Raw genomic sequence first — 10,708 nt, forward strand, 5'->3', positions numbered from 1 at the left:
GCGAAAACTTGGCTTAGCCAAAATATAGCTACACGGCTAAGGTGTTTTGTTAAATTAAAAAGTTTCTCACACAAGCCTTTGATTACTATCGTTCAGTTTGTATGGCAGTTATATGCTATAGTGGCCGGATATGGGCGGTTCCGACAAATAAACAGGTGCAGGCACATTTTCACACTGAAAACTTAGAGACTAGTTCACGTTTATAAAGACGGACTAACAGACGGTCTCTGACACTTCTTTCATGGTCTTACAAATTTTCGCAAATTTGCTGTACTCTGTTTGGAGTGTGAAGATCTGGAAAAAAGAAGATTGCTTTCAATTCATCTTGATGTTCTTCAAAAATTATTACTGTAAGATTTACATACATACTTATATACTTAAATTACTTATAATAAGATCTCAGACACATGCTGAATTCAATACTCTTTTACTAATGCTCAATTATGGAACGTTGTTGGCCGCAAAGATCTATTTTAACCTTTATCTTGTACTTACTACGTTTAGCGGGGCAGATAGTAGCATTTATTAGCACTAAATAGCCAATTTTTGTTCATAGGGTACTCAACAAGTCTTGCCTTGAAACTAATTATTTAATTAAAGCCTAATATAATTCATTTATGAAAATTTGCAAATATGTTTTGAATTTGATTGCTATCAGTTAATTCTCCAGAGAAACAAACTAATCCAAAATAAAACCAAGGGAATCCAAAAATGTAGCAATTTACTACTCATATTATCGATCTAATTAAATTAATGCAAACATATGAAAGAATAGTCACATATGTAATTCTTTATCATCAAAAATGAATCTGTATTTCATTTCATGAACTCACTCATTTCCTATAGGCCATACTCGTATAATTGTAAAGCTCATTTAAAAATGATTTGCTTGGCCCATTAACACAGATTGGCTTATCGGCTACTGTTGTTCGCAATATTCTCTAGAGCTGCATTTCAATTATGTAATTAATTAGATGTGCATTTATGTTCAACGAAATTGCTGAAAATTCCGTCATCACTTCGTCCATCTTGCAACAATTAATTATAATGTTAGTATTGAGTAAGAGTATGCTTATACCTTTATTATTTAGTATAGGTATGTTAAGCAAATAAATTTACTATAAATTAAATATTCTTGATGAGGCAAGAAAGTAATGCAGTAATGAAAATATGTGTAAATAATGATTGGAGGATGGAGTCATGTGTAGAAGTTCACGCAAGTGAGGAAAGTTCTCTGATCGCCATTCACTTGGGAGTGGCCAGAAACGATTCTTTTACACATGGCTCAAGCAGCTCACTACTTCCGGTCTTTGACCAAGTATCCTCTGGGTAGCCTAAGAACATCCGTTCGAAGGCGAGCTAAAGTGAGAAGGCGAAACATTCCCTACAAGGGTTGTGCGCTGGGCTTGGGACCCGCCACGTAAAAAAACAATACCAATGAAAATGTTAAAACAGCCTCGGATGAGAGACCCCCTTTTGATGACGACCATGGCAAACGGAATAAGGACTACGATTTAAGGGCATGCACCTGGAATGTCCGGACCCTTAATTGGGAAGGTGCCGCTGCCCAGCTGGTTGATGTCCTCGCAAAAATAAAGGCTGACATCACCGCCGTCCAAGAAATGCGATGGACGGGACAAGGACAGAGACGAGTAGGTCCTTGTGACATTTACTACAGTGGCCATATATAAAGGAGCGCAAGTTTGGTGTTGGTTTCGTGGTGGGAGAGAGACTCCGTCGCCGAGTACTATCATACACTCCGGTGAATGAACGTCTAGCCACAATCCGCATCAAAGCGAGGTTCTTCAACATATCGCTGATTTGCGCCCACGCCCCGACGGAAGAGAAGGACGATGTGACCAAAGATGCCTTCTATGAGCGCTTGGAGCGCGCTTATGAGAGCTGCCCCCGCCACGATGTCAAAATCGTGCTTGGCGACTTTAACGCCAGGGTGGGCAAAGAAGGTATATTTGGCACTACGGTCGGTAAATTCAGCCTCCACGACGAAACATCCCCAAATGGGTTGAGGCTGATTGACTTCGCCGGGGCCCGAAATATGGTTATCTGTAGTACTAGATTCCAGCACAAGAAGATTCATCAAGCTACCTGGCTGTCTCCGGATCGAAAACTACCAACCAGATCGATCATGTTGTGATAGATGGAAGACACGTCTCCAGTGTTTTAGATGTGCGTGCGCTCCGAGGTCCTAACATCGACTCGGACCACTATCTTGTTGCAGCTAAGATTCGCACTCGCCTCTGTGCAGCAAAAACGCACGCCAACAAACACAAGGAAGGTTCGACGTCGAAAAGCTGCAATCACAACAGACAGCCGAACGATTCTCTACTCGGCTTGCACTCCTGCTCTCTGAGAGCACTCGTCAACAACTCGGTATAAGGGAACTGTGGACGGCATTTCAAACTCCTTACGTACAGCTGCAACCGAAACCATTGGTTTTCGGAAAGTGCAAAAGAACAGCTGGTACGACGAAGAGTGCCGTGTCGCAGCGGAGAGAAAACAGGCTGCCTACCTCGCAACGTTACGATCGACCACTACACGTGCGGGATGGGATAGATACCGAGAGTTGAAGAGGGAAGCGAGACGCATTTGCAGACAGAAGAAGAAAGAGGCCGAAATGCGTGAGTACGAAGAGCTTGATAAGCTGGCCGACAGGGGTAATGCTCGAAAATTCTACGAAAAAATGCGGCGGCTTACAGAAGGTTTCAAGACCGGAGCATACTCTTGTAGAACCCCCAAAGGTGATCTAGTCACTGATGCCCAGAGCATAGTTAAATATATGGAGGGAACACTTCTCCAGCCTGCTGAATGGCAGTGAACGCACAACACCAGGAGAAGGAGAACCCGATTCCCCAATCGATGACGATGGAGCAGACGTTCCATTACCCGACCATGAAGAAGTTCGAATAGCAATTGCCCGCCTCAAGAACAACAAAGCGGCAGGGGCCGACGGACTACCGGCCGAGCTATTCAAACACGGCGGCGAAGAACTAATAGGAGCATGCATCAGCTTCTTTGTAAAATATGGTCGGACGAGAGCATGCCCAACGATTGGAATTTAAGTGTGCTATGCCCAATCCATAAAAAAGGAGACCCCACAATCTGCGCCAACTACCGTGGGATTAGCCTCCTCAACATCGCATATAAGGTTCTATCGAGCGTATTGTGTGAAAGATTAAAGCCCACCGTCAACAAACTGATTGACCTTATCAGTGTGGCTTCAGACCTGGAAAATCAACAACCGACCAGATATTCACCATGCGCCAAATCTTGAAAAGACCCGTGAAAGGAGAATCGACACACACCACCTCTTCGTCGATTTCAAAGCTGCTTTCGACAGCACGAAAAGGAGCTGCCTTTATGCCGCGATGTCTGAATTTGGTATCCCCGCAAAACTAATACGGCTGTGTAAACTGACGTTGAACAACACGAAAAGCTCCGTCAGGATCGGGAAGGACCTCTCCGAGCCGTTCGATACCAAACGAGGTTTCAGACAAGGCGACTCCCTATCGTGCGACTTCTTCAACCTGCTCCTGGAGAAAATAGTTCGAGCTGCAGAACTAAACAGAGAAGGTACCATCTTCTATAAGAGTGTACAGTTGTTGGCGTATGCCGACGATATTGATATCATCGGCCTCAACACCCGCGCCGTTAGTTCTGCTTTCTCAGGCTGGACAAGGAAGCACAGAAAATGGGTCTGGTAGTGAACGAGGGCAAAACGAAATATCTCCTGTCATCAAACAAACAGTCGTCGCACTCGCGACTTGGCTCTCACGTCACTGTTGACAGTCATAACTTTGAAGTTGTAGATAATTTCGTCTATTTAGGAACCAGCATTAACACCACTAATAATGTCAGCCTGGAAATCAAACGCAGGATTGCTCTTGCCAACAGGTGCTACTTCGGACTGAGTAGGCAATTGAAAAGTAAAGTCCTCTCTCGACGAACAAAAGCAAAACTCTATAAGTCGCTCATAATTCCCGTCCTGCTATATGGTGCAGAGGCTTGGGCGATGACAGCAACCGATGAGTCGACGTTACGAGTTTTCGAGAGAAAAATTCTGCGAAAGATTTATGGTCCTTTGCGCATTGGCCACGGCGAATATCGCATCCGATGGAACGATGAGCTGTACGAGATATATGACGACATTGACATAGTTCAGCGAATTAAAAGACAGCGGCTACGCTGGCTAGGTCATGTTGTCCGGATGGATGAAAACACTCCAGCTCTGAAAGTATTCGAAGCAGTACCCGCCGGGGGAAACAGAGGAAGAGGAAGACCTCCACTCCGTTGGAAGGACCAAGTGGAGAAGGACCTGGCTTCGCTTGGAATATCCAATTGGCGCCACGCAGCGAAAAGAAGAAACGACTGGCGCGCTGTTGTTAACTCGGCTATAATCGCGTAAGCGGTGTCTACGCCAATTAAGAAGAAGAAGAAGCGAAAAGTTTTTCCGCCAACACAGTAGCGTAGTCCGTATGCAGCAATCCACCAGCTTCGGATATGACGACACAAAATCTGAAGACCATAACTTGAAAATTTTATATTAAGGTTACCAAAGATAGGTGATTGAGACTCATATGTTATGTACTTAATAAATATACAAATGTGCATACCTACTAGTTATTCGGATGGAGACGAATACGTTTTTTGAGAGATCTGATACACTTGAATTTTGTTACTTGTATTACCGTATCTACCAGACTTTCAAGAACAATTGGTTGCCAGACTTGCGAACAAAAACTTTAAAGAAGCCATTTTAGTATTTATACAACCACAAATACAGTATCCACACAATTTTCAATACTCTTCTGAAAAACAACAAAGCGGCGGGGGGGCGATGGATTGCCGGTCGAGCTATTTAAATACGGCGGCGAAGAACTGATAAGGAGTATATATCAGCTTCTTTGTATAAAATGGTCGGACGAAAGCATGGGCGAAGTTTGGAATCCAAGTGGCCCAAGTGGCTCTGACCAATCCACAAAAAGGGAGACCTCAGATTAAAAATTAAGGCCCACCGTCAACAAACTGATTGCACCTTATCAGAGTGGCTTTGTACCTGGAAAACAAAAACTGACCAGGTATTCACTATGCGCGAAATCTTGGAAAAGACACATGAAAAACGGATTGTGACACACCACTTCTCTTCATCGATTTCAAAGCTGATTTTAACAGCAAGAAAAGGAGTTGCATTTATGCTTTGATGTGGTTTTTTCGGCTTCGGCTCAGCTTTATCATGATATTCGGCCGATTGATGTTTCCGGGTCGTAAGCATAGATCTCAGACTCCGTGGCAATAATAATACGTTTCATGAAGTTCTGGTTGGAGGAAAGTTTTGGAAGATGTTAAAGCTAAGCTGTTTTCGAAAACTGAGTGATTTTGAAACCAGTCTCCCTTCACTTTATTAGGCTCCAAATAATCTTTCAAAATGGTTTTCACCGATTCTCCGATGTTTCAACGATGCCAGTAAGATCTCCTATACTGTTAACCGTCGTTTCTCAAGCACAAATTTCTTTATTTTTTCAGCTGATTTTGATGGGCGTGGTGGACGTGGTCTGTAGTCAATACGTTTTTGACGGTCTTTGAATAATTTATACAAATAAACACATGCTTACGATAAACAATTGGCTTTGGCTTTATTTGGTATTGCGGACTTTGTAAGTGAAAGAGCGTCATGCATAACCTATACTTTTTAAAAACAAAATGTCTGTGTTTCCGAGTTACGCCTGCTCTGGAAAAAAATTAATAATCCTTCGGAGGGAAGATTTAAAGTGAAAAATATTTTGCAGTTTAAGTAACACAAACTAAAGTAAGAGCAAACCATAAATACTTAGCTAAGATTTTGTGTAGCTTATATAAAGTAAATCATTATTTATTGCACGCTTCCACCCAATTTATAATATAAAATGTCGATGTTCTGTAAAATCTCTTTAATATTGTCATCGATTTAAAAAATAAAGATCATTACGCGGAGGGCCTTCACGATTACAATTAAGAGCTCAAACTAGGAGAGCCTTTCATAGGGGTCTATCGACAAACTTTTCGGAGCACCAAGCGAAAAACAAAATCTTTCCCTTTTTGACCCACTCTTATATGTTATTTTTTCCGAAAAGAGCCAACAAAGAAAGTTTTAGTAAAATTGCAATGCAGCTTTTGGAAGCTCCGAGTATTTTTTAGTTTCTAATTAAATTAATTTTCAAATATTTTACCAAAATTTGTCTACATTCTAGTACACACGAATAGTAGAAATGAATGTACATACTATATGCGTGTTGATTCTTTTATAATTTGTAAAAATCCTGCATGCCAATTCCGCGGCAAGATTACAGGTTTCAGGAGTACTTCGGCAAACTCGATTCTCTTTTGAACTCACATATTTGGTTTGTTAAAGGAAGTGTAAAAACTGTTTGTTGCAATGTAAAATGAGTAAACTCTTTTCTTGGAATTCGGCGTAACTAAACAATTTCATAGATTCCGGAAGCTAGCTGTCATAGGCTTTGTTCACATGTCTCTGAGCAATGCAATAATCAATAATATTTTTGGTTTCTGATTCCCATATTTACTTTATCAACTTTCTTTACATTGCAGAACGCATTAATCTTGAAATATAATACATATGTACAGGGTCCGGCACTCGAAGTGTAACCAAATTCACACCGTTCACGCTTCTGTCGCACTGGAATCAGCTGAATGATAGCTCGGAGTATTGTTCACAAGTACACAAAAGCGTTTTGCCAAAAGTGAACGCAAAAAAAAAGTGATCAGCAATGGAATTCAAACGTAATAGTGTGGTTGCTTTATATTTAGCTGGAAAAGCCAGCAAGCCAGCAATTGTTCGTAAGCTCAAACACCTTAATGTGAATAAAGTTTTTGTTTATTGCACCATCCCTCGTTACAATGATACTGGTAGCATCGCAAAACGCCATGGAGGTGGTCATCAAAAGACTGAAACGTCACGTGAGATGGTTCGGAAAGTAAAGAAGCGGTTGCTTTATATTTAGCAAAATCTACGACGAAGTGCCAATCAAATGACTAAAGAACTGAAAATATCCCACCGCAGCATCCGACGCATATTGAAAAATGAGCCCAATGTCAAGTCTTACCAGTTCCAAAAGGCACATGATCTCACACCGAAGCAACAACAAGTAAGACTTGAAAGAGCGAAGCAGTTGCTCGAATTGTTTTCATCGAGCCTGGCGTCAAAGTAAATGCGACATATTATCAGGAAAGTGTTCTGGAGGCTGCTTTTAAGCCGTTCGGTCGCAAACCATGGACGTTTCAACAAGACTTAGCACCGTCTCACAAAGCGCGAGTGAACCAAGAATGGCTGAAAAACAACGTTCCGAACTTCATTACAACCACACAATGGCTCTCGAATTCACCAGATGCGAATCCAATGGATTATTCTCTCTGGGCCATTTTGGAGAGCAAGGTCCGAAGTAAAAATATACCAGTCTCGAGATGCTGAAGAAAGCCAATGTCCGTGAGTGAGCCAAAATACTGGCAAGTCATATTCGGGCAGCTTGCGATTCGTTTTTGACCGTCTCAAGGCCATAGTTAAGGCAAAAAGAGGTCATATCGAGCAAAAGGTAATTGGTCCTCAATTTATGTTTATTTTCACACATTTAGTATTTTAAAATAAATAAAAGTAATTTTCCAAACCGAATTTATGGCTTTAATTCGAGTGCCGGACTGTATGTATTAAAAACACTTTAAACAAATTCTTGTGCTACAGGGAGACATCAGCGCTGTTATAAACTTTATTATTTGTTGTATTCGCACTTTTGGTTCATTAAGAGAAATGTAAAGATCTTTCTGTCTCAATGTAAAACGGAGTTAATGTTTTTCGAAAAATAGAAAATATCAAAAGAGGAGAATTCATTCTGTTTGATAGCGAGTAAGTTAGAGTAGGCCAGGTAGGAAGAGCCAAGGAACAAAGGATAGTGTTCGTTGAAATGCTTTGTTTAGAGTCAATCGCCAAAAAGGAAACGTAAAGCTTTGGCATCACCATACCCTACAATACAATTACGTGAAAGATCTCTCTGCCTTTATGTGCCGTATAAATGCATACGAGTTCGCGACCAGACAATTATAACGCAATGTGTTATATTGTGGTAAAAAGATGCTTCAGGCTTAATAAAGAAAACTTGAAAATGCTCTTAAAAAACCAAGGAACCAACGTAACAATCGTAACGAAATACAATAGCCCATACCTAAGTAATTGAGAGTAGAAACATCAATGCTGGGTGCTTCAGTATTAAAGTAGCTAACATCATTATAGTATTACGTATAATTAATTTGAATAATATTTTAAGCAACTACATTTCCAAATCTTCATTCAATCATGTATTCTTTGGATATGACAGGTAGTTTTCGACTTCCTTAGAAATATGAAAAGTTATCTGCTGCTAATTTATATATGATTCGAGTTTGTGTAGAGAACATTTATCAGGTTACCAGTATCATAAACGCGAGTAATAATAAAAAGATTAATTTTTCGGTATCAGTCGTCAATCTCATTTCCGGACGCTCCGCGCCATAAGCATAAAACAAACAGTTTATTACATTTCAATGTATTCAGTACTTTAATTTCAGAGAGCTGGTTAGCTAGTTGGCAGCCGATCAAAAAATTGGTATTTGGAAAAAAATATTCTCAGTCTTTTCAGAAATGATGCACATTTAACGTGAACAGCTTGTAATCACTGTCGAATTTTTTTAGGTAAAAATCGATAAAAAAGCAATAAAACTCTATCAGCCATTATAAACATAAAACCGATGGAAATATGTGAAGAATATACATACATCTCTAATGCGTAGGCGTAGAACCATGCGGCTGGAAGAGATGGAGATGAAATTGAGTTTCAGCCACACTCTTCCTGATTAGAAAAAATGTTTTTTTAAAATTTATATAATTGAGTTTTTCACTAAAATTCCAATTGAGGAAACTGAAAGAAACATAAAAACAGAAAATAGTTAAGAAGGGAAACCTCAAAAACTAGTCAGGTCACATGCATAAAAACAATAGCATTTGCCGATACTCTGTTGTAGTAAATCGAATAGAAGAAATTTAATTGTTTACCTACTATGATGTAAAGCAGTACTAAGTAAACAACTACATATGTATATATGCATGTGATTTCCTCTATTTACATCTCAACTGAGTGTTGTCTATTGTAATTAGTAGCAAAGACTGTTAAAAGCATTTCTATAATTCGAAAAATTCTTCAAATCCCCCAACATATACTAAGGAACTGAGTTGGTACGAAAAAATATTGACGCCAAGTATCTTTTCTTAATGCGAGAAAGTTAGAATGAACCAGTATAATCAGAAAGGAAACAGCAAACATTTCGTTTTGCAGAATACTGAAAAATATATACGAATAATGGAATTTTTTTGGCGTGTATAAAACGAAGAAAGAGAAACGGACACTTATTTAGTTTAATCAAGGTAAAGGAAATTTGACCACAGAATTCAATATAAAGAAATTGTAAGATTAAAATAATATCGAGGGCAACGCTGCGTATACGTAACATTTTATTTCGTCCACACAACAGTTATAGGTTAGGTTAGATGGCTCATCAGAGATCGCACGTGGACTGATAATGTAGTCCTTTGTGAAGCCATTGAAAAAAGAACTCCCGTGTTCGGGAGTTACAGATTGGCGAAACGCTTTGTAGCCAATAAAAATTTACAAAGGCGCTTAACTTCAACACCCGCCAGTTCGGTAGGATGCCCGAAGGTACGTGCCCCACCCAAATGCGGGACAGTGAAAAAGAAAGTGCTGTCTTGTTTCTACCTAGTCTCTTCCAAATAACTTCTGCAGTCGGCGTTAGGGAAACCACTACTAATGAGAAGCTAGCCTTACTGAGGGCAAAGAGATCACTAGATCTCCTGCGATCTATCTTGGGCCAAAAGGCTTTTGCAACAGCGCAAGTGCCGATGCTGGCCCAGCATTGGCCAAGCATCCGCGAGGCCCAGCTATATAGTTGTAGAACACAAGAGGAAGCAGGAGCACCGAAAGGTTCCCATTCTACCGATAATGATTCTAGGGTGCCTTTCCTTGCTAGCTTGCCTACCAGTCTAATCACTAAAACTCTCGCTGCTAGAGATAGCGACGTTAGACACTTTTCGACCAACCCTGAACGCACTGTAAATTAGTTCAAGGTAAGTATTGCTGCTCTGCTATCCGAGTGAATGGTGACTTCTCTGAAGTCGTTCTCCGGAGCAGCAAATCTGCTGCTACCTTGATGGCTGCAACCTCAGCCTGGAATACACTGCAGTAGTCGGAAAGTCTGAAACTGGAGTTGATAGAGAGCTGCCGACAGTAGACCCCTCCACCAACCTTCCCCTCAAGCTTTGACCAATCCGTAAAGAAGCTTGCTGCCCCACTCCTTCAACAGCTTCTTCCCACTGGTATATGGTCAGAGAAAGAGTCACCAGAATTCGATTTGGCGACTCCATGATCTAGATGATCCGGTATGCAGTCAAAGTTTGTAAAGATATCCGAGTGTCCAGATACGCGTTCCTTTAAGAATTCAGATTCTATGAGTCGGATAGCCATCTTCGAGGCTATGCACCTTCCGGCAATGTCCACGGGAGTTATTTTCAAAATTGCATCAAGTGTATAGGGTCATAGATGCCTTGTTTGCTCTCTACTCGATATTCGGCTTCCATGAAAACTTCTTATCCAGA

At 40.7% G+C, this 10,708-nt stretch overlaps 1 pseudogene; it reads right to left on the reverse strand.

The window, feature by feature from the left end:
• Nucleotides 1-10,708, reverse strand: part of LOC120768762 — a 136,499-nt pseudogene that overhangs the window by 69,786 nt on the left and 56,005 nt on the right.

Source organism: Bactrocera tryoni, chromosome 2 (genome assembly GCF_016617805.1).
Source record: "Bactrocera tryoni isolate S06 chromosome 2, CSIRO_BtryS06_freeze2, whole genome shotgun sequence".
In the NCBI taxonomy this organism is placed as follows: Eukaryota; Metazoa; Arthropoda; class Insecta; order Diptera; family Tephritidae; genus Bactrocera; species Bactrocera tryoni.